General features: G+C 46.0%; 1 protein-coding gene across 6 annotated transcripts in view; it reads left to right on the top strand.

The window, feature by feature from the left end:
* Nucleotides 1-4,134: 4,134 nt before the first annotated feature.
* CEPT1 (choline/ethanolamine phosphotransferase 1) overlaps nt 4,135-27,485 on the top strand; it is a 475,568-nt gene continuing 452,217 nt past the window's right edge. For 2 of the 6 annotated variants that reach the window (XM_085600172.1, XM_085600169.1), the window contains exon 1: nt 4,241-4,482. The gene's annotated coding sequence lies outside the window, so the exon portion shown is untranslated. Of the gene's footprint in view, nt 4,483-27,485 lie in introns of all 6 variants that reach the window. The other 4 variants (XM_085600157.1, XM_085600148.1, XM_085600166.1 and 1 more) reach the window with 4 other exon arrangements.

Here is a 27,485-nt window from a genome sequence, read left to right on the forward strand (position 1 = left end):
CTTTGCTGTGGTTTGGGCCCTGAAGAAGTTGAGGCCATACTTGTTTGGCACTCACTTCAAGATTCAGACCGACCACAAGCCCCTCTTGTGGCTAAATCAAATGAAGGGTGAAAACCCCAAACTACTTAGGTGGTCCATTTCCCTACAGGGGATGGACTTCACAGTGGAGCATAGACCTGGCACTGATCATGGCAATGCAGATGGGCTCTCCAGGTATTTCCACTTAGAGCAAGAAGACTCACCTGGTCAAGGTTAGCTTATTGTCCCAAAGTTTGGGGGGGGGTCATGTAGGAGAGTAGGGTCTGCAATCCTATGATCACCCAGATTTTTTGCTTTTGCTTCATTGGTTTACGACTTTCCCCGGCTGCGGGCCTGCCAATCAGACCCACAGCCTAGCTGTTCTCTCTCGAAATTAACACACATGTACATTAGGTGCATCCACTAATGGGAACTGGGCCGCCTTATCAGTCCCTGTATCAGCATACCACAGGTATCCAGGGCATCGGTGTACCCAGGGCCTACCAGGGGCTGCAGCATGTATTGTGCCACCCCTGGATGGCCGCCCAAATCTGACACAACTGGCTGCACGACAGCTGGGGCAAGGTGGTGTAATCACCCGTTGCTGTAGGTGTAGTATTCCTATACCTAACCCTAAAATGGACGCATGGATTCCTGTCAGTCACTCCTATGGCAGGCCTTATCAATCCTGAAGGCAGAGTGCTGGGAATCATGTGAGATGGTGCTCTGGCGCGAGCTGAGCCCGTCGACGGCTTGCGGAACCAAATCCTAATAGCCGTTCCATGGTGACGCGGGCCAACTCCTTTAAAATGCATTATAACCCTCGCGGTTATTTGCTAACTTTGGCATCGCCTCACCTACACATGTCGAGTAAGGTGTCATACGAATTGGAATACGAACCCCTCGCCAATTCTGGCGACGGGGTTAGCATTCCCCCCTTTTAGAGGGGCACGACATGGAAGTAACCTGGAACCCCGGTTAAAAGTTGACTCAAGCCTCAGCATCACAAAATGGATGCTGCCACCAGACACAAGTCTGACCTCCTGCTGCTGGGAGACCTTCCAGCGAGGGGAGCTTGGACAAAGGGTTTCCTGTCGAGGGCGGTGTTAGCACCATCCCAGACAGGGTTTGTGTATCCCAGGTAGGCAGGGCTGAAAGGAAGGTGATTGCAAGTGGCACCCCGGTGCTCACTGTGCATAGCCCGGCTCAAACCAGTTTCGGGGGCACACCAGCCCCTGAGCTGGGGCGAAGCCGGACAAAGGATAGGGGTGTAACCACCCCCCTCCTGGTCCCACCCATAGGTAGGACCTAGTCACGGGCCAGCCCCTTTTTCCTAGAATAAAGGTGGGAGCGGGTCCCCTTCCCAAATTGGATAATTCTGAATCTTGAACTACTTTCCACGAAAGGAACTCTTGACTATTTCTGAAGACTCTCCCTTGTGGCTAAGGAGTAGCCACCCTGCACCAGCAGGCACCACCTAAGCGCTTGCGGTTTGCTGTACGTCTCTCCCACGGATCAAGACTGCCCAGCTCGACGAGACCCGGGTTCCCTGCCATCTCTGACCTCTACCTACATCATCAGCTCAGCTGAGATTCGTAGGTGTGACGAGACCTGCGGGGCCGGCCATCTTCAGAACCTGCACGACGCTTATCTAGCACGCCCACCGAGGGACCCTCGAGTGAGTGCACCTAGGGTTTGAGAAGCCCTAACCCTGAGCGGCTCCAGCACCGAAGTCTGCCTCCCCAGCATCCACGAGGTCTGCGTGGGGGCCCTTCTGCTCCTTGCTGCTCACCGCGTTGTCCGACCACTCGCCTACCGGCTTGTGGCCCTCTTCACGACGCACCACGACAGACTTTCATCACTGGTCTGGTTGCTCCAGACTGGCCCTTGCTCCCCTTCAACAGAGGAGTACCTCGGACCCTCCTGGTCCACTCCAGACGCCATCTTGACTCCACCGCGTGGGTTTGCCACTGCCAAGACCTGCTGTCCCATTCGTGGGCCCAGCATCATCGACAGCAGACACCTTCGTGGGACAGCTCGCCCTCCATCCTGGTCGCCGCCGCGCCTCCTGGTCCGAGGAACAGCCGAGTCCGACGTCATCCACTCACCTGGTCAAGGTGACTTCAGCCGGTACCTTCCTGGTACCCACACGATCGCTGGCTAGCGGTTGAGAACTGAGTCCCCTCTGCTTTCAGGTTTCCTTCATCACCGATCCAGGCTTGGATCTCTCTGAACATCCACACTGGTCGCCTGCCAGCAACTTCTTCTTTCAGGCTCCTGAGACTACAACGAGGACTCCCGACATCTTGCTGAACCCCACGCAGCCGCAGCCTCTGGGCTAGGTAACTCGAGCATCTCGGTGCTCCATCGTAGGTTCGCTCTACAAGTGTCCAGTTCCTTTTTCGTTTAGTCCCACTGATCGGATTCCTCCGGAATCAGTGACTTTAAACTATCTAACCTTTCCCATTCCACTTGCAGTGTATATGGTTTTGTGCCCTCCGGGCACTTGTGTAAATTGTGCAACCAGAAGTATTTTCATAAGAGTTTTGTAGTGTGCTTAGCTCTCTGACTCATAAAGAGCCAGGGTAGTCTTGTTATAAATAAATATCCTTTATTTTCATAACAGCTTGTGTGGTGTCCTTTCACTTGGTGTTCAAGGGGTATATGTGATGGTAAACAGCTGGCTTAACACGCCCTCTAGAGTTTAGCCTAAAGACTGCTCGTATCCACGCTACTAGGATAGCTGGTCTATAAGGTTGACTAACAACCAATCATCAATAAGGGTCGTTTGGAATGATACACAGTGATCACTAGAATAGTGAGCACTACATATCAGGCCAACTTCTCACAAATGGTCTCGCCCCTGCGGAGACCACGTGATGTAATTAATAAAGTGCCCAGGGCTCTGGGCGGGGATCACTCCAGGATCACCCTAGAACGATACTGCGTGTCCCGTGTCTGTGTGAATGCCCCTAGGCCCCCCAAGGCCCACGATTCTACAAGTACTTTATTGTACAAACAACCAACACAGGCTCCAGGAATGTCTGGAGCAGAAACAGCACCTGAGGGTGTTCGAGAGCAGCTGTCAACTGTCAACGGACAGTTGGCAGCTGATGACATCACAGCTGGTACGGAGTCCCAGCTGGGACACAACATTGCAAAGGTAGTCAGGCGTCCGCGCAGGGACATAACTATAGAAATCACAACATCTGCGGTCATACAGCTGCTCTTTCTGCCTTATTTGCAAACTTTCGATAATCTTGATTTTTTAAGAGTTATGGGAGCGTGTGCGCGCTTTGAAAAGTGTTTTTGATATTTTCTTATGAAGATGCATTTGTATTTGTAGCAAATGCAGCATGCTTTTACCTTTTGTGCTAAAAAATAAATAACTTTTTAAAGCATACACCCTCTCTTTTTACAATAAATATTAAAGTAAGTTTATACGGCGTGAATGCGCACTGGTTAAATTTGCAAAACTTTGGGATTAGTATGTGGCTATTTTCTGCGGAACGCTGTATTATTGATGTGACGGCACAGTTGTGTTTTTAATATTGCAGCTATGGGGAGTGTAAGCACAGGAGAGGAAGACTTAAAATGAAAGACTTACAATTAAAAACACCCGTCTTGTGTCTGGTATGGGAAGGCATTGCCAAAGCCAATAATTCTGGCTAAATAAATATAAAGTCCCAAAAGCAAGACCAATTGGCTATGCCAATACTTGTTTTCTAGCGTCACACTAAACACACTGAAGTAGCACACATAAGCAGACGGCAAAAATGGAAATGTTAACCATAAGCAGCTTGAAAATTTAGCAGCTATCTTAACGTCTACCACGTCAAAAGTTCGTGCTTAACGGCTTCAAAATACTGAAAAAATAGAACGCGAATGCGATTTGACGAAACATTTCGACAGTGAGGTGATCTTGGATTTTCTTGGGTAACTCACGTCATGTGATTGGCTGTAAAACATCACATTAGTTTTTGATTGGCTGTGAGGCAACAAGGGTAATAAATCGATTGGGATTGGTTAGATAATTCCTTGTCGTTAGAATGTGGCTATGGAGTACCAATGTCCCATGTAGCTCATGTTCCTGCCTTGGGTGAGCAGGCGGGATCTAGTGACGTCACCTCAGAGCTACTGACTGTATGGGTCACTGTCTCTGCCTATCATATCGAGCCAGCACTTTGGCTTGAGGTGGGACAGCCCGATTCCGCTACGTTGCAGTTTCTCTGGCGGGTCGCCACCCGGTCCGTACACTAAACACGCGTCATCTCCTGCGGCCCTCTACGTTCTTCGCTCCCCCCCCTTTCAGAGCACTTCGACTGCCTGCTTGGGCCTAGGCCCCACCCTACGCTGCAGCAGAGTGCTCCTTGTGTGCACAGGGCTGAAGTAGATCTCTGCGTTTCCAACCAGGACTCTCTCTCGCTTGTTCCTACAACCTCTGCTTTGGACGCGACGAAAGCGGTGAGTGAAACTCCTACCTTCCTCTCATTGAGATTGTCCTCCGCAGTAGGGGCTGCACCCCCCTGCTGGCTCCTTCGCCTACCCCTTGCGCAGGTGGGACTTACCTACATTGTAATTCCGCAATTCTTATGTTTGGAAGCGTAGTTCCCCCTGATTTTAGCATATGCGACCTTTCTGAGTGACACTAATTCGCAAGTCTTAAAAAGGAGTTATTTACGTTTACTCAGATGTTCAATTTAGAAAATTACCCTACTGTGCAAGGTAAGCTTGTAGAAATAAACTCCAGACAACTGCAACAGATGTAATGTGTAGCCAATCTACTTCCTTTTATTAATATCGACTTTCCGGGAAGCAGTTGTGGAGCATTTATGATAAGCACAAGTAGTTGCCCATTTACGTTGGTTCATCCAAAAATGTCTTCCTTTTAAGGTGGACTATGTGATAGTTTTATAGCTGGTTTGGCGAAAACAACGTGGCGATGAGTGTGGGGCAGTTGGAGGTTATTCTATTCGATTTTAAAATGACATGAATTCTAAATACATCGCCGTCTTTACATCTACAGTAATAATCGCATTTATACTTCAGGGCGCTAATGCTGACAACTCTCCTTATATATATTGATGACTTGTCGGTAGTCGCAGCCCTCTGGAAGTGATCTTCCTCTATGCTCTGTACTGTATTCAAATTACTTCATTTTATTAATCTCAATCAGCGGCACATCGGGCTACTTTATATGTACTTTTCCAAAAGATCACAGATCGGTGTAATAGAGGTGGACGAGTCAGTAAACTAATACGGAGAACCGAGCCAATGTTCTGGCTTGACTCAAAGAGTCCTTGCGCAAGTCGAGCCATGAAAATGTTTGCCATGTATATGTGCAACAAACTCGATATAAAATGATCATAAGGTGTCTCCAATAAAGTATATTTCTTTAACATGCGGAAGTGTTCCATCAAAGTACCTTTTATATATTAAAAGTGAAGTAAGGGGCAAGTCAGTTGTCATGTGCACCTTAAATGTTGCCTAGATTATTGTACATTTAGCAACATTATAGTCTATTAAATCAAACACGAGTTTTGTCTTTTTTTTTTATTGTGCACATCCCGAACTTGAAAATTTCAGTGCGCGCTCATGTGATAAAGAACAACAAGCTTTGGCAAAGCCAATATGTCTGGCTTTCTGCGAGCTATTGACTTTCTCAGTGTTTTTAACCATGTTACATGGCTAAAAACATGGGCAAAGCAAATAGGTTGCATACCAGAGACCTTTTAGCTTTTCTAGTGTTCTCTTTTTCTGGCTAGGGGTAAGCAACAACACAGGACTTGTGGAATGGGCAAGAAACAATGCTGGACGAGTCAGGATGGTGGGAGGGGCGAGTTGTAGGAGGGGTGCAATACCACGGGAAGGGTCGGAAGGGTGGGAGTGATGCAGGAACAAAACAGAGGGTGGAAGGGGGCAAGCAACAACCCTGAGGGTGGAAGGGGGCAAGCAACAACCCTGAGGGGGGGCAAGCAACATCCCTGAGGGTGGAAGGGGCAAGCAACAATGCAGAGGGACGGGGATAGCAAGCAGTAACATGCAGAGGGAGGGAAAGCAACAACACAGCGAATGGAAGGGCTAGGGGGCAAGTAACAGTACAGAGTAGGACATGAGGGTTTGAAAGCAAAATTCAACACAGGGATAGGGGAGGCAAGCAACAAGATGGAGTGATGGGAGATTCCACGAAACAACACAGAACTGTGAGGGTGGATCGGTGCACGCAACTGAGAGGGAAGACAACCACACAGAAGAATAGGGTGAAAGAGAGTAAGCAACAACACAGAAAGAGAAAGTAATAGCACGAAGAGGGATGCGAGGGTGGAAGCGGGCAAGCAACAACACGGAGAGGGGCAGGAGGAGCAAGCAACAACAAGGAGAAAAACAGCAACAACACAGGTGTGAGGGAGGCAAGCAACAACACGGAGAGGAACAGGAGGATGGAAGGGGGTAAAAACAATGTAGAATAGGATGGCATAGAGGCACGTGAGCTGGATGGCCTGCAAACGCATGCACTCTTATGGAGTGTTTCAGCAAAAAGAAAAAAAGTAACAAAGCGTGAGCTGCGGAAGGACACAATTACTTGGTCCATGCTCGGGAGGAAGGCCAAGTGAAGAAGGCACTTGCTGAGCAAAGGAAAGCGGAGAAATAAGTGGCTGTGATGTCAACCAGTAGTAAGTAGTGGGCGGGCTCTAAGGCTGTTGTTGGCTAACAAACTGTTTGACAACTCATGTGTGGTCTCCGGCAAGATCTAACAAGCATTGGCATAGCCAATAGGTCTCGCCTTTGGGACCTTATAAGTGTTTAGCCATGCAACAGTTGCATAACTAAATACTTATAAGGTCCCAAAAGCGAGACCTATTGGCTATGCCAAGCGGCCACGAAAGTGAAAGTAATCGCGACACATGCACTGTAGCTCTAGGCTGGCCTGGTAGCACTTTTTGGAGCCCTCTCAATAAGTCTCGCCAGACCAACGCATGCGCTGGGTCAGGCGAGACCTAAAAAGGAGACCTGCTGAAATAAATTATTTACCTAGGATCGCACTTTTTGGTTAAGAGGAGAAGTCGAAATTGATCTAGGGTTTTCTGGTTTTAGCTTGTGCAGTTCATCCACTAAATGGGTATGTCTTTCTCTACCCTGTATTGCTCAAAAGGTTAATGCTTTGTTTTTAAATTCTTGGTGCATGAGGTTAGAGTGTGGGTCGGAGGCAAAAGTGACATGAACATTCAGCTTGTTTATGGCTCAAGGGTTCAAGAGAACCTCAAGCCAAGTCGGAGTGAAGCATCTCAGTGGCTGGCTCGCCCACCTATCAAGTGTACATCCAAACCATCAACCTTACAAAATGTAAGTGTATATCTTTTTTGTTGTCTAACCTACTTTGTTTATTGACGCCTAACAAAGTCTATTTTTTGAGGCTAGCATTAAAATTGGGAGATTTTAACTTGAATAATTTGAGCCAAGTAGTTATGCCCTCTGCGATGAATAGGCCTCTCTCCCTTCTCCTCCATCTGCTATTACCTTAAAAAGCTCTGATTTTCTGATGTATACCAACATGTCATTAGAAGGCTTATTTTTTACTTCAGGTTAATTCCTGGGTGTGGCAGGAAATGCCATATTCCAGAGAGAAGTGACACTATTTTATTTGTTTAAGCTGTACTGGAATGGATTTACCAAACCCTAGAACATTTGTCCACCATATTGGTGATAGGGATTCCATATTACCAGAGGCTATATTTTAGTAAGAAGTTATTATCCAACAACAACTACAGATAGAGCACCATACTTATAATGCAAGCTCCTGATACATTTCTTAATGTTCCTCTTTCTGTCAGGCAGAGCCTGCCAACTTAGGTCTTCATGCTAAGTTCAAGCTAGATGTTTAAAATAATCAGGTGCGGATCTTGGTACTGGATGGAGGAGACTCGCAGAGGTCACTCCCTGGGGAGAGAGATCTGGTGTGGGCACACAGAACCTTGCTGGGCCATCTTTAAGCGTTCCGATCTGGCTAGCACACAAGCCAGTCTGGTACTCATTCTCTATCAACACATGGCAGTGTCAGGGAGACTTGCCAGGGTTTGTTTTGTGGACAGTTTGTATGGCGGTGGGACTACTGAGGGTGGTGTTGGTCCTTTGGTCAGTGCTACACTAGATGGAGATAAGTGGGTGTTGACAAAGGAGGCAGGGTTTCTATCAAAGAGGTTAAGTATTTATAGGCACAGCGAGGGCACCCACACTTGGGGGGCCAATTACGATGCTCAGTTACTTTCCGACCGCCGCATTATATAGCTTGCAGTCTGAAAGCAAACCGGCCGATCATTCCGGCTAGCTTAAGCCAGTCGGAGCCGGCCTCGTAATCGCAAAGGCTGGGCCTTTCTACCCTTGGGATTACGATTCACTGTTTCCGACATGGTTTCCATGTCGGCCTGTCTGACATGAAAACCATGTCGGAAAGCGTGTTTGGGTGCCCCCAGCGGGATCCCCTTGGGTGCGCAGCCTCTGGTTGGGAGCCGGATGGGCACTGATGTTGATCCCAGCACCTTGTGGCAGGTACCTGGAGGTGCCTGCCACGAGGTGCAGGGATGAACAGCACCTCCCGTTTCTCAATGGGAGCTTGTGTTACGGCCGGTTTACAGCTGTAACACGAGCTTCCATTGAGAGACGGGATTGTGATTGGCCCGTCGGGACCGCCGACCATAGGTCGGTCGGTCCCAGGTTCGAGGCGGTGTCGGGTGGACGAAAGTATCAGGCCCCAAGCGTCTCGGCCTGTCTACACATTGATTTATATTCCCCGTATGTTAAACTATACTGCATTAATACATTGTCTGATTGTTTTGTACTTTAATAACATCCATGGTTTTGTTCTGTAAAGCAGTAGTTATATTTTGTATCCCTTCCTTGTCATGAACAATACATGTATAGTTTCTGTTAGGCACCGATATGATCTCAATATATTTACCACATTATTTTACTTTAAGACGCCAATTCTGAGTTATCTTTAGCCATTTCTTTTCCAGTGTTTAGTCTCTAATGACTTTGTGTTTGATCGTACCAATTGTACATAAAAAAAAATTCATCTAAAGTTTCTAGGACCCACCACTGCCAGACTTTGCCTTGCTGAAAAGGCCTTTTTTATTTGTATTATTGTTCATAGCCTTTTAGGAGCTATAGGTTGTCCGTGTCTTGTATGTTTCGGGTTCAGGTTGAGCCAGGATAGCTCTCGACAGGTGTTGCTCTGTCACTGGGTCTTCCAGTGTTCCAACATCTCACTGCCAAGCTCCTACATAATCAACTTCCTACTGCCAGAAGCATGACTTTAAAGATTCACGGGAGCATGGCATGATCACTTCTTTTGCCTCAGGGTTGGCCTCTGATGCAACTGAAAGCATGATTCTGGGACCAATGCCCACTGAACTCTAATATCCACAATTACCCTGGCAGCCACTTTGCTTCACAGACAGGCTGGTTCTGCTGACAGGCTGTCTCAAACCCAGTTAGAGCAGTAAAGTGAGCATGCAATTCTTAAGAGCTCTGGACCACAGATGGTATTCAGTCAGTCATAAGCTTTTATTCGATATGCAAGATATCTTGTAAGCACATAAGAAATACAATTATTACAATAAGCACATAAAAACACAAGCTACAAGAAGCCAGTAGGAAATTCATAAAAAAATAAAAGGACATAAATTGCCCGTTAATAAATTAGCTAAAAAGAGAATTAAACAGCTACTGACAATCTCTTACAACGAATAAGCCAAGACCACTTTAAAAATTTTGCAATTCCACACACTAAGGGGGGGAAGTGTCCGTAGTTAGGATACGTAGGGCTTCAAGGTAGCTGCGTGTGCCCATATTGCGACAAAGGGGTTTCAACCAGACACTCCTAGGCCTTGCATAATCAGGGCAAACAAACAAGACATGTACAATGGTCTCGGCCTTGCTTCGGCAACACGCACAGTTGGGAGAAATACGGGCCACAGGTGACCAACTTGATACCAGTGCGCCTAGGGGGAGGCATCCAACTCTAAATTTGAAGTAAAGGGCTCGATCAAAAGGGAGAGTTATCAAGTCCAGGTAGGGTTCAAAAGCCACAGTGTCTTTAATTTGCAAAAAGGCGACAGTCGACTTGCAATGATTAGAGTTAGTAATTAAACGCTCCGCACACCAGTTCCAATAAAGCGCCTTGACAACTTCTTTTGGAGGGGCTGAACGTGATGACCAACAGCTTCCTAGACCGATATTCTCCAAAAGCTTTTTAGTATCTCTTAGCCACTTTATCTTAGCCCAACCCCCCAAGCTCATTATTTCCCCCAGGGCATCAGCATAAGATTTTAGTTCTTCACCCCTCCAGATTCGTGTCCATAACAAAAGGGGGCGAAGCTGGGCCTGGTCTTTAATGTTTTTACAGCCCATGTCCAGCCGAACAGGTACGGATGGAGTGCTCAGGGGCACGGAGATAAGGGATTTCAATAGCTTGCTCTCTGCTGACTCTAGGGCATTCAAGCAACAGTGGCCCCACAATTCTGCCCCATACAAGGCTGATGACACTACTTTAGCCTTGTAGATATCAACTACTGGGGTGAGTGATCTCCTTGGAGAGGCCCTGAACTCCCTCATTAGAGCACCTCCCACTCTCCTGTGGCTGAGGACCATTTTATCAATATGACTAGCCCAAGACATCCTATCCGTAATCCGAATACCGAGGTAATCGAATTCGGCTACTTTCTCTAGGGGAATCGAGTTAAGTGTCGGTGGGCGGCCCAGTTTCTTAGGAGGATTTAGTACTAGATATTTTGTTTTATCCACATTTATTGTTAATCCTCTTGCACCACAGAACTCCTGAAATCGCGTTAATAATTTCTGGAGACCTTGAGGGGTCTTCGAAATCAGGAGCGTGTCGTCCGCAAAAAGCAGGGTCGGGATACGGACTCCTCCGAGACAAGGGGCGTCGGCTGGTTCTTGTTGAAGATGTTTTACCACCCCATTCACATAAAGTGAAAATAGGGTGGGTGCCAAGACACAGCCCTGTCTTACGCCCCTAGAGACTGGAATCTTCTCAGTAAGTTCACCGTTTTTACCCCAACGGACCTGAGCAAAGGTATGGGCGTGAAGGCTGATGAGATATAAGGGGGTAAACCCAAGATATAAGGGGGTAAACCCAGCTCATAAAGTACCCTCCAAAGGTCTTCCCGGGGGACTAGGTCAAAGGCAGTCTTCAGGTCTATAAAGGCCAAATAAAGACTGCCCTTGCCCAGTTCCACCGCCTTCCACCCCAATAATACCAACCTAAACACCTGCTCTATTGTCCCCATTCCAACCCGAAAACCTGCCTGAAAGACTGAGAGAATTTTGTTCTCCTCCACCCAATGGAGAATCCTTCCAAGGATAGCTTTACCAGCTATCTTTTGGGTGGAGTCGATCAGACTTATGGGTCGGTAGTTCCCCGGTGTTTCCCTGCACCCTTTTTTATATATCGGGACCACCACCGCCCCTTTCCAGGATTCTGGTACTGCCCCTCCCATCATGATATCATTAAGTAGTGCTGATATAACCCGCGCCCATTGCGCTGGAAATGCCCTCATAAGGTCCCCCGGGAGGCCGCCGGGGACCGCAGCCTTGCGTGGGGCTATCCACCCTATGACCCCCTCAATCTCTAGCGGAGTAAAGAGATCATAGGCATGAGGTTCAGTAATTCGAGTGAGGTCCATCCCCGCATTACAATCCCCATCTGGAGGGAGGTATAGGGACCCGAAATGCTTTACCCAGCTTTGAGGCAGGATGTTACAGGGTCTCACAAGTGCATCGGGGTTTTTCCGTGCACTTATAAGAGGCCAAAATGCCCTTGAGTCCCTAATTTTACTGGCCTGGAGCAGGTCATCCCAATATTTGTCTTCCCACTCCCTCCTGGCTAGTTTAAGGGACTTGTTGTAGGCCTTCCTTGCTTCCTGTATCACAGGACGGGACTTAGCTTTAATCGCCTCAACTAGCTTAACCTTATAAACCCTACATAATTGGGTATACCAGCCGTCGGCGGGTTTTTTAGAGTGTTTATTACCCAATTTGTTATGGTGTAAAGTAAAGACATTAGTTAAGGCTTCTGTCAGGGAAACAAAGAGCCCGCTCACTCTACCCACACCTTCCGTGGATATTCCAAGGTTTAATACCGTGTGGTTTAGGTGAGATTGTATTTCTTCTAGCTTCCCCTCTGATAAAACCAATTTGGCCCATTTAATTCGCCCACCACAAGGGGAGACTTCCGAGACCTCCGGTGGTGCTGCTACCCGATTTATAGTATCCTTGCTTGAGTGTCGCCACCACTGGGCCATACTTAAAGAAAGTAGGTTGTGATCGCTTTCAGACGAGGGGACCACCTGCATGTCCTTTACATGGGGCCACAGACATACGTCTACTAAAAAATAATCTAGCCTAGAGGTATGTCCTGGCCTATTGTACGTGTGGACGCCCAACCTATCCGAGGGTGTCCTCCCATTAGCAGCCCTTAGATTGAATTCAAGGCTCAGGGAATATAACTGAAGCGCCACTTCTGACCACCTTCTAATCGGTGGGATTTCCAGAGCCGGAATCCCCCCACCTGGTATCCTCCTCTTCTTGGTCGAGGGAAACGTCCGAGCCCAAGGGCTCGAACGTACAGTTCATATCACCAGCAACCAATATACGAGACTTATATGAGGTATTGCTTAACAAAGTCTCGAGGAGAGATATTACAGGAGACTTTCTCCCACCCACGGTTCCCCGGGCATAAACATTATAAACATTTAAAACAACTCTCCCCCTTTGGTCTATTAGGGTGATGTTTTGTATGTCAGGAGAACCTGTGGGGAATTCCATAATTCTACAATCTAGAGATGCCGCGACCCAAATAAGGAGGCCACCCGCTGGGCGCCCCCTCCCTGAAGACGAAACCTGCGCAGGGGAAAAATAGGACGAAAAACCCACCCTGTGGACCGGCACACAACTCCATGTCTCTTGGAAGAGGCACAGAGAGTGCTCGTCTACCGGAGCAATAAAGTCAGGCAGAGCCAATTTTCCTGCGATCCCTGCGACATTCCAGCTGAAAACCTTAAAAACAGGGTCCGCCAGAGCTGGGGTGTCGCAGGGCGCCGGAATGCCCCCACCTGTAGAGCTCCTCGAGGAAACATGAGGGGAGCGAGGGTCATACAAGGTGAGCATAGGGTCACCTATCCCACTTGTAGGATTTCTATTACTAAATGATAATGCTTCCACTGAGTCTGCACTATGCCCAACTTCCAGTCAAATAGGTCCTGCTGGCCACAAATGTTTCTCCCTAGTATCCCCTGAAGCCTCGTTCAGGCCAAGGGCAGGGGGACTCAAGCTTCCGCAGGTAAAATCAGCGATTTGCCTGGGGTAAAAGAAGGAAAGATCTACCACTTTAACCCCCGGAGCCCCCATGTTGGAAATAGGGGTGCAAATCGATGGTACCACTCTTGGTTCTTGGAAATTTATAATTATACAGTCCCCCTCCTGCGTTTTTTTCCCCTGTCCAACCCAGTCCACTCTACGGACACTTAGTATAATGCCATCCACACCTAGCGGGATTGGCTTATTTGCCTTTAGCCAGTGGATACACTTATTCTTAAGTGATTGATGATTTTCCAACTGGCCGTCCTTTAAAGGGGGCACATTAACCATGACTGCCGCAAAGGGTTGACAGTCTGGTGGAAACTTTACTGGAGGGATCCGTCGTACTTGCTTACTAAAGGCCAGTGAGGGGGTAGATGTAATGGTAGGATGGGGGACGGGTCTAGGGGCTTTCTCGAGAGCTAACCTGTTGAAATTGGTGCATACCCCTAGTTTTTTGGGGACTTCCTTTATGCCACTAGCTTCCTGTGGCTGCTTTTTTTGGAAAGACTTAAGCTTATTTTTATCGGGCTCTATGTGGATTAGGGAACCCTTTTGCTGGGGTCCTGCTTCTGGACTTGGGGGAGATGTGGAAGCTAAAATTGATGGAGTATTGGACACTCCCTTATCAAAACATATTGGGTGCTTAGGGGCTCGCTGCGATAAAGGCACGTTCCCATTTGCAACCAAGTCCTTAGCTTCGGTCACTCTACTTAATTGTTTAACTACTGCTTTAAGTGAATGAAAGCCGTCAAGGGTTGATTGCTCGAGTTTGTCTATCCTTTCCCCAAGGCCTTTAACTTGAATTAGCAACGGGTTCAAGAGGCTATAAACCTTCTCAAAAATATTTTCTGCCGTTGCTAAGTCAGGAAGCTTTAGAGGCTTCACACTATTTACACCAGGGTATAACTCCTCGGGAGAGTTCAAAACATCCCCAGCTATGTCCGGTTTATTCACTATAGCTTTACCCCTTGTAGTTCTCATTCCTACTCCAAAAGGCTTTCTTAAGCTTTGGTAAAGAGCGGCCTGTCTAACTGGGCAGCCCTTTTTACGTTTTCGAGCCTTCTTACTTAAGGGCCTAATCTCCTGTCTAATGATTGGAGTTTGGGGGTTTTTGGGGGACCTAACTATCTCCCCTTCTGGTAGAGCCAAGGGCGAAGTGGACGATGTTAAGGGCTCCAGATCACTGATGACTTCACTTGGGGTATTAATGGATGATGACGTAGTCAATTTACCAAGGCCATCGGCCTCCATGATGACTGTGGGAAAAAGAGCAGCCAAACTTTCTAACCTACCTATATTTTGTTCAATACCAACCAGCTGGGGTGGGTCTATGGAAGTACTAGACACACTAGGCGAAGTAGCGGGCTGAACCTGAGTACTGGCCGTTATGGACGATGATTGAGCGTCGACCCCCAGGGATGAACGTCTTGAGGGGAGGTAAACCTCAGACAGACGCCGCTCAGACATGGCAATCTCCTTTTCAATCACCGCCGTCACCCTGGTAATAAAGCGGTCCATGGTTCCAATAATGGGGCTAGCCGCATTTGGCCCCCTTGCGCTTTCAGTCCTTAACAACTTGCCAGAACGGGTAGACATAGTTTTCTGGGTACACAACCGGGATATGTACACAGTTTTTGCAGAGGAAAAGGACGTGGCCCAGCCCGGCCTCGTCTGGCCCCGGACGGCCACAGACGGCCCGCCCTCTGCCCGGGCTCAGCCCGCGCGCGTCCCGCGACGCGGGGAGAGTGTCCAAAATTTAAATGCCTCCGGGCACGGGAGATGTAATCGCGGTGCTTCCGGGTTGGTTGGAAGCAGGGAGCCTGGGTAATGTAGTTTCCTCTGCCTCCCTCCACACTGCGGCCACAGGACTGCGAACGCGGCGGCGGGAGGGAGGAGACGGCAAGCACAACAGACGCGGCACCCACGAAGGAGCAAGAGCTCAAGCCAGGATCCGGAGAAAGCAAACAGGTAGCAGTGTTGTAGAGACGCCCCAAATGTTTACTATTAAGAATTTCCCCAGGAAATCCCAAATTTCAAGGGAGTTCTTTGTTGTCTTTTAGGAGGGATCTCAAAATTAAAATTGCCTCAAGGTGCCTCCCAATGTCTTAATTTTTAATTAGATGATATAAGAGGCAAGTTTAAAAACATGAGTCCATGCTATAGGAGAAAATTCTGTACTCCTTTATCTAAAATAGGTCTACATGTTTCAGCCCAAGTGCGCCTGCTGAGGTCGGTTGGCTTTCATCAGGGCAAAGTGATTAGATTCCCATATTCTATTTGGAAATTCGTAAGTCAATGCACTATACTCTGCCATTCCATTCATACTTATGCCATCATTCTAGCATACCACACATTTTACGAAAAACTCCTTGAGGTACTTCCTCAGTGTAGTTCTTATGGGTAAGGAAAAAATAAGCATTTGCCATTATTAGCCATTCAGGTCTATATTCTCTGTTTGCTGTGGTACCATATTTTTTGTGAACACTGCAAATCCATTCTCTGTGTCATGTGGAAAAAGCTTACTCTAACATGTAGGTGTCAGAAATGTCCACATACTTCTCACATTCTTGTAATCAGGTCTCCTGGAATTACAGGGAGGGATTGGCCTTGTAGTCACATGCTGTATGAACATATTACACCTTGAAGTCCTATTAATTGCATCCTCCATCTGCACAGTAAGTCCAGATTGGCTTGTCCATGGCGCGTACTCATTAACACTTACTTCATCAAAGGTCCTGAGTTGCATTTACACCAATAGGTTCTCCTCGTTGCTCGTATCTTCTCAGGTTAACATGGAAGAGTGCTATGTCTGCAGTCCGTGGTGTGTTCCGGCTAACGTGACATCCATCGCGCAATAGTACGTCATCACTTATGACTACGGGAGCCTAGACTACTAAATTGTGTTGACTCAACTTCGTAATGCCTGGACTTCATCTGTGTGTTGGAGATCTATAAATTTGTCGTTGCTGCTTGTCACTTAAAAAGATTTGGAGATAAATGCAAAAAAAACTTGAGAACTACCCAGAGTCCTCTGCTTCTTTTTTTGCATAATTTATGCATCACTCTATGCCTGAAAGGGTATTGTTTTGATATATATATTCTCCCTTGTGTCTCTCATGCAGAAATTGCCACCACCAGATCGAGAGTAGTTAGTCGGCATGAACTCCACAAGAGCGGGTCCCGTTAAATCCACTCGCTCCTTAAAAAAGGATGACAAAGCTATGTGCGGATTTAAAATGTTATTGTCGGCCGCTATCAAGGGCGTTTCAACTGCGCAGCAGCCTTGTTCACTGATAACAAGGGTTTGAACGCTACCATTTTTAAAACTGTACTTCCGTGATAAAACGTGTCACGTGATGACTACAAAAACAGTGCTCGTGGAAAAAAAAGACTCGTAGTTTTCAAATTCGGAGTCCTTTGTAGAATACAAGGTTTTCCACATTATAAATCATTTTAGTTTTGGTTCGATGACAAATGCACAGATTGAAATTGCTTCTTCTTAAAATCCACCACTGATTTTACAATTAGTAAAAATTATAAAATACAATTTTCGGCATTGCTAACATCGCTTTTTGTGGTATGTTTGCATTAATGGCTCCATCCAGCCCTAGTGGGCATACGCAATGCTTAGGATGCCTTACATGATTTTATCCCCCTAAATGGGGACATTTCTCATTTTCAGTTTTTATACATCATCTGTGGTAAATAACGCTGCATTTTTTACCAATCTATACATCTCTACACCATCTGCCCCCAGTGGGCTTCTATTACAATTAGCCATCATAAAACATATTTCACTGTTTTGTACTCCATAATTAAGCCCTAGTGGGCATATCTCCATGTACCTCTTAAACAAAGGACCTCCCTTCTCTGATTCTTTGACAAGTCTGTTGATTAAAATCGTCACTTCACCCATTAAAAACACAGTTCATTGATCCAGAACTTTCTTTTACATTTGAAATCAATCCTATTATAATATAAGTGTGTGTGCAAGTCCTCTTCTACATTCAGACCTCCTGGTTGTTTGGAATCCAGCTCTATAATGTAGCGGGACTCCAACCTCCTTAATTTCTTTTCTCTGTTCCCACCTCTCTGGTCCGCTGCCAATGCATCTATCACATAGTAAGATAGTCCCCTAACATCCTTATTATGGAACCTTTCAAAATGGCGGGTGACAGGATAAGTCCGATAGCCATTTCTAATGGCCCTCAAATGCTGTAGAACTCTTTTATGGACTTCTAAGATTGTGCTGCCCACGTACCGCAAGCCACAAGGACATTGTAGCACGTAGACCGTAAAATCTGTCTTGCAAGTGTGCCTTCCTATAATCTTTTTCATGGTCTTCGTCAGTCCTGGTTTGTACTGTTCCGTATTTACCCCATGTGTGCAGGCGTTGCATTTTGTACATTTTACAAAACCCTGGCTCTTGGTTAACCAGGTGGTATTTGGCTGGGGTTTCCTCAAATAATTTCTTTGTTTTTTTTATTTCAAAGTATTTTATTGAGTTTTTCATACAGGTAAAATCGCTTTTCTGTTACAGGGTACAAGTCAATCTTGGTTATAGCTGTTTGGTTACAGGTAGGTGATACACATGTTGACCTGTACCCCGTTTTTATTTCTGACTAGTGCCTGCTTAAAGGACCTTTCTCTATGAAATGTAATTTGTGGTCTGCGGGGAAATTTGTATTTTATCATTTTTAATAATTGTAAAATCAGTGGTGGGTTTTAAGAAGCAATTTCAATCTGTGCATTTGTCATCGAACTAAAATGATTTATAATGTGGAAAACCTTGTATTTTACAAAGGACTCCTAATTTGAAATCTATGAGTCTGTTTTCACGAGCACTGTTTTTGTAGTCCTCACGTGACCCGTTTTACCACAGAATTAAGTTTAAAAAATGGCAGCGTTCAAAACCAGCGTTCAAAACCTTGCTATCAGTGATACGCATTTGAAATGCATTTTGATAGCGGCCGACAATCAAATTTAAAAACCGCACATGGCTTTGTCACCCTTTTTTAAGGAGTGAGTGGATATATATTATATCTCCTACTGGCGGAGGCTAGTAGGTAGTTATAGTTGGGACCAAGTTTCCATAGGAAAAGCATTTTTTTGTTTTGCTTAGAACTTTGGCGTCGTTTGATGAATCTTCATGAAATTTTCCAAACTAATTCTTTGTTCATATCAGCTTCTATGTTGAAAGTTTGGGGGGGGGGGCGAGAAAAAAGGGGGGTCCCAAAATGTGTTTTCTCCATGTTAATTTCCATAGGAAACTTTAGACCAGGCTACAGGTCGAACGGGTGAATGAAATTACCCCAAATTTGCCAGGGAGAAGGGTCTTGGTCTAGAAAGCACACTTTTGTTTACTTGGTGTAAATTCGTTCAGTAGTTTTGGAGATATATATCGAAATATGCAGATATCTATATTTGGGAATTATGCCATCTGATTAGCTGAGGTGTTACGAGCACGAGCTTGCCGCTTATTAGCTGCGAGCTGTTGCAACTAGGAAGTGTTGGCAGCCATTTTGTGATTCCGTTGAAACGAGTAAGGGGTGGAAAAAAGGGCAAAAAGAGTACGAAACGGGAGGATAGGAGCACTGTAACCTCTGTGGGGGGAGTGCAAAGCAAAGTAGTCGCTCCTACCGGTCTGAAAGTGCGGTGTTGCTCAGAGTGACATGGTGCTGAGATGAGATGCTGCTACACTTTGGTATGAAACAGAGAGCCTAAACCGTGAGCTCATTGTTGTAATGTGATGTGCTCTGGTCTTTGTAGCATACCTGTGTTAGTAGGCGTTTATACCATACAGGGAGTGGGAAGCGAACTACTGACCTCTACCGTGCGTTTATACTATACTGGAAGTGGGAAGCGAAGTACTCATGCCTACCGGTGTGAAGACTCTAGGATCAAACCGAGCTGATTGCTGTAAAGTGATGAGCTCTGGGCGCTGTAGCATACTGGCCGCTGGAGTATAACTGTGTAAGTAGCGTTAGTATGCGTTTATACTATACAGGGAATGGGAAGCGAACCACTCACCCCTACTGGTCTGAAGACTCTGGGATTAAACCATGTGCTCATTGCTGTAAAGTGATGTGCTCTGGGCGCTGTAGCATACCTGTGGAAGTAGTGTTAGTTTGCATTTATACAATACAGGCAGTGGGAAGCGAACTACTCGCCCCTACCGATCTCAAGACTCATGGATGAAACCATGAGCTCATTGCTGTAAAGTCATGTGCTCTGTGTAGTATTCCAATGTAAGTCATAGTAGAATGTTAGTATGTCATGCTACTAGAATGTAAGTATGTAATGTTAGAATGTGGGGCTGTCATGAGGGGAATCTTGGGGAGTTTGTACACGGTGCTAGAGAAGACGGTTGCCTTGCTGTCTGCTCCTGTTGGTGGCTGTTTAAGCTGTCTTCTTTTCCTGCAATAAATCTACTTATCGGATCCACTGCTATCTGCCTCTTCCCTACATAAATTTGGCGACGAGCGGGAGAAGGTAAAAAGAAGGCAGCACTCACCAATATTTCGAGCTTCCTTGCGTTCTGCTGCAGTCTTCTTCGTGAAGCTGTTTCTACTCATCCTAGGGTCGTTGGCTCATCGAACTATGTCATCCGACCTCTGGTAGGATTTATATTTTTTGATTTTGTGCTTCCTCTGCCTCTTCACTACACTCTGGTCGCTGTACTACACGTGTGCAAGTTGTGTTAGTATGCGTTTATACTAATTCTGTAGTTATGCAGTAACCAATGCATCATGGCCCTATGTAGCGCCACCTCCCATGTGCAGCTCATACAATTTCCCGGGATGTGTATCCGCGGGACATTTATGTTTGCTATTACAGGGCGGGAGCCTGGCTTCCACCCTGTGATAGCTAATCCTTGATTGCCTCGTTGAAGCGAGAGGAGGAAAACCTCGTATCGCTTCAATAAAGGGGATCCGGATGGTAAAAATGGCACACAAAAAAATGAAGTGGGGTCTCACCTGTTCATTTAAATGAGCCCTCGGTTGGTAATGTTCCGGGGCCAATCCTATTATTATATTGCGGGGTCTCTGCAGCACTGGGGATCTTAATCTCACATGTAAATGAGGTGCGGGAGGGCACAGAGACGTTACGCAGCCTAGGGGATCGCCACCTCCCGGGTATTGTTTACTAATTGTTAGGGGTGCTTCGAAGCTAACTCCAGTCGGGATCGCCACCCTCCGGGCCTTTACTTAAATATGTAGGGTGGGCCTCGCCAGTCCCTGAAGCCTCGGGGGCCCTAGGCAGTGCTTTATTGGTTCTGTAATCACACGGGCAGTACTCATGGTGTTCTAAAGTGATACACTAATAGAACCCTTGCAGTTTTATAATTACCCAGGCTTCATTTATGTAATAGTCTGTTGGTTTATATTTGGTAGGTGCACCGCAAAATTACAAATGTTTTCCCTCATAACCTCCTATCAACCGCCGATTTTCACAATCAACTACAGACCAGTGTTGTCAGAAAAAGAAGACCCATATACTCACTTATTTATTAGTAAAAGAAAAAATAACCTTTATTAAAACAACACAAATAAATGGAAACGCAACTTTATTCGAACAAACAGTATAACATGAAATAAGTGGGTGGAACTCCTCCGGAAGCAGCGTACAAAACCTGCAAGACAGAAAAAGAAACATAAGTATGTGTGCCATGTCCAAGAGAAAAAGAAAGGTAGTCAGAATGAAAGGAAGAAAGTGAGAATGGGACAGAGAGCGAGTTGGTGGAAGGGAGAAGGGGAGGGAGAGTCAAAAGAACAGAGGGAGGAGGAGACAGAGCATCGGCCTACTGCACCCAGCCCTCACTGTTCACCTCCCGTCGCCTGTGTGTCTGGGACGCTGGGGTCCGCGAGAGAGAGTGCGGTCCAGCAAGTCCTTAAAATGAAACGGAGATATGAATGAGGCCAGAGATTACATTATTATCTACGGCAACATCGCTTGCCTGCACCTGTGCACCCAGGCTACTGCACCCCAGCCCCTTCCCCGCACTGTGCTCAATTGCAGCTCCTGCGCACTGAGGCTTCACTGCTCACCTGCCACCACTGGTGTGTCCAACGACGTGGCGGTGCGAGAGCCGCCTCCGGGGTGCCTCTCTCAGGGTGGCACAGCAAGTCTCTGGTTGGGGACGGTGTCTTGATACCACGATGGAAGACGTCCGAATGCCCATGGCATCATCACGGGCGGAGCACCCCCTCCGCCCATTTTGGTGCAACCAAATCTGTGTTTGAAAAGGGAGGAATAATATAATGCTGGAAACGTCTTGAGGTAAATGATGGTTTATTTCAAGCTCAATAGAGAACACCAGTTGAGTGCATCCTTCGTTCTTGAAGTACGATCTACCAACTGTTAGTGGTAATCGTGGTTCAAAGAGGAGTTGGAGTGCACGAGAATACACAAGGTTAAATAATAATGTTATGCCAAGGTTCACATACAAAGAAACAGAGCGCATGCTATAAGCATTATGTGCACGTGTAATGCAGTGGCGCAAGCCGGTGTGCATGTACACTTAGTAATCAGCTCACTACAGTGCCCCAAAAGCCAATGCCACGTGTCTATAGGGCAGCGCTGCCCGCTGGCTCAGGCCTACAGTACGATCCAGCAGGTCCTTAAAATGAGACCAAGATGTGACTGAATGAGGTCAGAGATCACATCATTACGCACGGCAACATCGCTTGCACCCAGGATGATGCACCCCACCCCTCCTGCCGCACCGCGCTCAATTGCAGCCCCTGTGCACCCAGGCCCCACTGCTCACCTGCTGTCATTGTTGTGTGTCCATACACGACGGCCAGCAGGGTTCACAATTCAAATCCAGTTCCCTTTTTTTTATTGCGCGTTGTGATATGCGAGGTGGATGCGGCCATATCACCTGAGGCAGTGTGGAAGAACTGGGACATGTGGCGTCGTTGTTATCCTATTTATACGTATGCAAAGTGGGCTGGGCTTGCGTACGCCAGGCCAGCGTAGGGGTGTGAATAATTATTCCGGGGACCTGGGCATTGTTCAGTTCCTGCCTGGCCAGGAAGTGTACTTATGTGTGTGTCCCTGTTGCAGTTTTGACGTTGCGCAATCCGCATTTTACATTAATGTAGCATGTACCGGGAGGGCGGCAACTATCGCTAATGAGATGCTGTCCAACATCACATGTCGTTGTCAATCTTGTGGATATGTGCAGACACGCATGTCAATGGTGTGCGGTATTATTGAAAGTGTTGCTAACGCGAAGCGCACATGTGAATGTGCTCGGATGGAGGGAGGATCAGCGGTGAGGCTACGTCATACACAGTGATAACGCTCATTACAGTCAAGCAATGCATGTCAAACGTGGATCTGAAAGTCTCACATATGACACACTACTATACTGGTAAAGCCTGAAAACAGAGCATACTGCAACACAAATCTACACATCACTCTTTACTGTTTGTCACATGTGATTTAGGATGTGCACTTTGCCCGTGGCTGATAAGACCCATTCGAGCCACCAATACCCAGGCTGAAAGGCAGCACAATAATGCGCGCACACACACACCAGGGGCATCGTGTAACACACATTTGTTTTTTGATGTAATGTTTCAGATGCATGGCCGTCAAACGTGGAAGGCTACTGTACAGACCATGAATATTGATCAAGATGATCGTTGCATGTTGTGTGTAGTGTAAGATGTGTATACAGCAAAAAACTTTTCAAAAAAGCTCTCTAAGCGGAAGAGGTGTCTCTCTCATCAAACGCTGTAGAGAGAATGACTAAAATGGGTGGGGTCCTCCCAACTGTTACAATGGGAAATGTTATGAACCAATCAAATGCTTTTTTTTTTTAAGGTGACATAACAGTCGCGCACAAGGAGGCCGCACCCGACGTGATTTTGAGAAAATATATTTACGTTAATATAAGTTTATTACAGTTAGAAATATATAAATGTTTAAAATATGTTAGATTATCGCTTGCTCTCATATACACTTTAAACTTATTTAGATATAGTTTTGAGACATAAAAAAAAAGAGTGAATGGCCTACCCGGTGCGACACCATACGTCTATGACGTAACACAGGGCCTGGCATCGTGCACTCTTCGCATACACAACGCGCAGCGGGCGCGACCCCATACGTGCACGACGTAACGTGCGGCTTGGTACTGCGTACCCGTCGCATACCAAAGTAGCAGCTGGCGTGACCTCCTACGTATATGATGTTACGCGGGACGCGGTGCCACGAACCCGTCTGATACGAAATGCGCATCATTTACGAGTTTAGCAATATGGCGGATAGGATTCGCGTGCTGATGGAGCTTGGTACACTACCTGTACGGGACTCCAGTTTTCTCCCCCCCCCCAAAAAAATATATATACATATTTTTTTTTTTGAAGATCTAAAACATTACATAGTTTTTAAAGTTTGTTAAAAAAAGGATAATAGTTCCAAAATATTTTTTTTTAAAATAGAATAAATATTAAAATATGAAATTAACATTTAAAAAAAACTTTCGAAATTCACTGAAAAAACCATAGGTTTTACAGACGTTATAGTTAGGAATTGGCATTTAAAAAAACCTTTGAAATTCACTAAAAAAAACCATAGGTTTCAGGGACGTTATAGTTAGTTGGACATTTGACTCATAAAACCAGAGAAATTCGCCCGTTATAGTTAGTTGAGCTAACTATAACTTGCGCGCCCGCAATGCACTGCTGTTGATGTCACATATTACATCACTAATGACATCGCTGACATCATCCACGTTATAATTTGATGCACATACTGATGCCCTAATATAAACTTTGATACAGCCACTCTAAAATGCTAACTACTATTTTTGAAACCATACACATAACCATGCCAGATACTACATACCACCCACTATTTCCTAGGTCTACACACACATCCAGTCACTTATACATGCAGTTACTCATCAATAAAGTACTATAATATGCACTCGTACACCTATACATACAGTCACACTCTGCCACTCATCCATAGTTGCTCACACACCTAGTCAGTCAAAGGATCAATCACATACCCATTTACTCATGTATACCGTTATACACACCAACTCCGTTATTTATACACACACCACATCACTTATTTATGCAGATACTAACACATACGTACTGTCTTATACAATCACTGATACAAGCACACTCATTTATACACCTACTCTTCAAATAACTTACTCTCACGTATAGTCATTTATATACTCCAACACTCGCATATACTGCCTTAAAACCATATGTAGTTACTCACACACATACCACTGAGACAGTCATTCACTCACCAACACACCCATACACCCACTAACTCACCCATACAGCCCTTCGCAGATGCACTTTTGAATCCATACAACCAGTGAATCACCCACTCAGACATCTATGCACAGTCACACAACACACAGACACTCAGGCACCCATACAGATACTCAGACAACAAATCAATAACCCATATAGACACTCATGTAGCTACTCACCAACCCATGCAGCCGCTTACACACCAAATGGAGACTAATACAGACATTCACACAGTTTAGTCACTAACCCATGCATTCAGTAAGACACGTTCAGTCACTCACTAATACAGTCAGTCACGCACCTACTAAATAATCCCTTCAGGCACTTGTAAATCCACTCTTTAATCAATACACCTTGGCATAGATATATATGAAAAATATTTAAACTTTACAGAAACACACATTCACTGGATGATGTCATCAGTGATGTCACTTACCATGTCATGAGTGATGTAATATGTGACGTCATCAGCAGTGCATTGCGGGTGCGCGAGTTATAGTTAGCTCAACTAACTGGAACGGGCGATTTTCTCTGGTTTTATGAGTCAAAAGTCCAACTAACCATAACGTCCCTGAAACCCATGGTTTTTTTTAGTGGGGGGAAAAAAGTGTGTGTGTGTGTGTGTGTGTGTATGTATGTATGTATGTGTGTATATTATCTACTGGCGGTCGCCAGTAGATAGTTATAGTTAGGACCGTGTTTCCATAGGAAATCCGCAACATTCTATTTAGAATAACTTTGGCGCCGATTGACGAATCCTCGCGAAATTTTCAAAATAGGTGTGGCGCTCCGCTCCTTCCCTGAAAGTCTCGGGGGGATTCGTCAAGCGGGGGCTGAGAAAAAGGGGGGGTCCCAAAACGCGTTTTCCCCATGCATTTTTCCATAGGACCTTTAGTCCAAGCTACAGCCCGAACGGCTGAACAGAATTACTTGAAATTTGGCAGAGAGGTAGTCCTCAGTTCAGGGATGTGCCTTTTGCAGGTCTGGTGTAAATCTGTTAATTAGTTCCTGAGAAAATTGCAGTTAAAAGCATATATATCTATAGGCGCGCACCGTGCGCGTACGGTAAGCATACCGTACACGCACGGTGACGTGCGCGAGCGCAATTCTGATTGTTTGTTAGATGTCAGTAAACATTCGAATCGGTTGAAATCAGAAAGTGTCGGCCGCAATTTTGTCTCTCGCAGTCTGAGGCAATGAAAAACAAAGGGGGGAAAACGTGAGAAGGGGGCAGGATGGACAGGTCCTGACCCCCTAGACTTTGTCAGGGGGTCATTGAAGGACCCCCAAGGGTAAAAAAATAAATATTTTTTTTTGCGAAAAATCGCGGGGTGCACGGTGAAAACTTTAAAAAAAAACAAAAAAAAACATAACTTAGCATTTAAAAAACCGTACAAATTCACTGAAAAAACCATAGGTTTCACACACGTTATAGTTAGGAATTAGCATTTAAAAAACCTTGCAAATTCACTTAAAAAACCATAGGTTTCACACATGTTATAGTTAGCTGGACATTTCACTCGTGAAAAACCATTGAAATTCCCCTGTTATAGTTAGTGCAGGCAACTATAACTCACGCGACCGCAATCCTCTGCTGATGATGTCAGATATTACATCACTGTATTTAGACACTTATTTACCCATGTCTTCTTCCATTAATTTTTAGCTATACATATATTACAAATATTTTTTTTTCAGAAAGACACACATGTCATCAGTGATGTAATATCTGACGTCATCAGCAGAGGATTGCGGTCGCGTGAGTTATAGTTGCCTGCACTAACTATAACGGGGGAATTTCAATGGTTTTTCACGAGTGAAAAGTCCAGCTAACTATAACGTGTGAAACCTATGGTTTTTTAAGTGAATTTGCAAGGTTTTTTAAATGCTAATTCCTAACTATAACGTGTGTGAAACCTATGGTTTTTTCAGTGAATATGTATATGTTCAAGATCCTTTCTCATCTCAACGAAAGAAATCAGCCGCTCCAACAGCCTTGTTTGATCAATTCATTTAATGGCAAAGAAAACAAGCATTGGCATAGCCAATAGGTCTCGCTTTTGGAACCTTCTAAGTATTTAGTTATGCAGCACAATATCCTTGGTGCAACCACATCAACTGTTGCGTGGCTAAACACTTATAAGGTCCCAAAGGCGAGACCTATTGGCCATGCCAATGCTTGGTGTGGCTGTGTGTGCGCGGTTGTGTGTGTGGGTGTGGTTTTGTGGGTGTGGTTTTGTGGGTGTGGTTTTGTGGGTGTGGTGTGTGGGTGTGGTGTGTGGGTGTGGTGTGTGGGTGTGGTGGGTGTGGTGTGGTGGGTGTGTGGTTGGGTGTGGTTTGTTTGTGTGGGGTTGGTTGTGTGTGTGGGTGGTTGTGTGGGTATGGGGGTGTGGGTATGGGGGTGTGGTTGTGGGTATGGGGGTATGTAGGTGTGTGTGGTTGTTTGGGGTTGGTTGTGTGTGGGGTTGGTGGGGTTGGTGTGGTTGTGTGTGTGTGGGGGGGGGTTTGTGTGTGTGTGTGGGGTTTTGTGTGTGTGTGTGTGGGGTTTTGTGTGTGTGTGTGTGGGGTTTTGTGTGTGTGTGTGTGGGGGGTTTTGTGTGTGTGTGTGTGTGGGGTTTTGTGTGTGTGTGGGGTTTTGTGTGTGTGTGGGGTTTTGTGTGTGTGGGGTTGTGTGGGGGGGTTTTGTGTGTGTGTGTGGGGTTTTTGTGTGTGTGTGGGTTTTTGTGTGTGTGTGGGGGGGTTTTGTGTGTGTGTGTGGGGGGGTTTGTGTGTTGGTTTTTTTTGTGTGTGTGTGTG

This window comes from Triturus cristatus, chromosome 1_2, assembly GCF_964204655.1.
Source record: "Triturus cristatus chromosome 1_2, aTriCri1.1, whole genome shotgun sequence".
In the NCBI taxonomy this organism is placed as follows: Eukaryota; Metazoa; Chordata; class Amphibia; order Caudata; family Salamandridae; genus Triturus; species Triturus cristatus.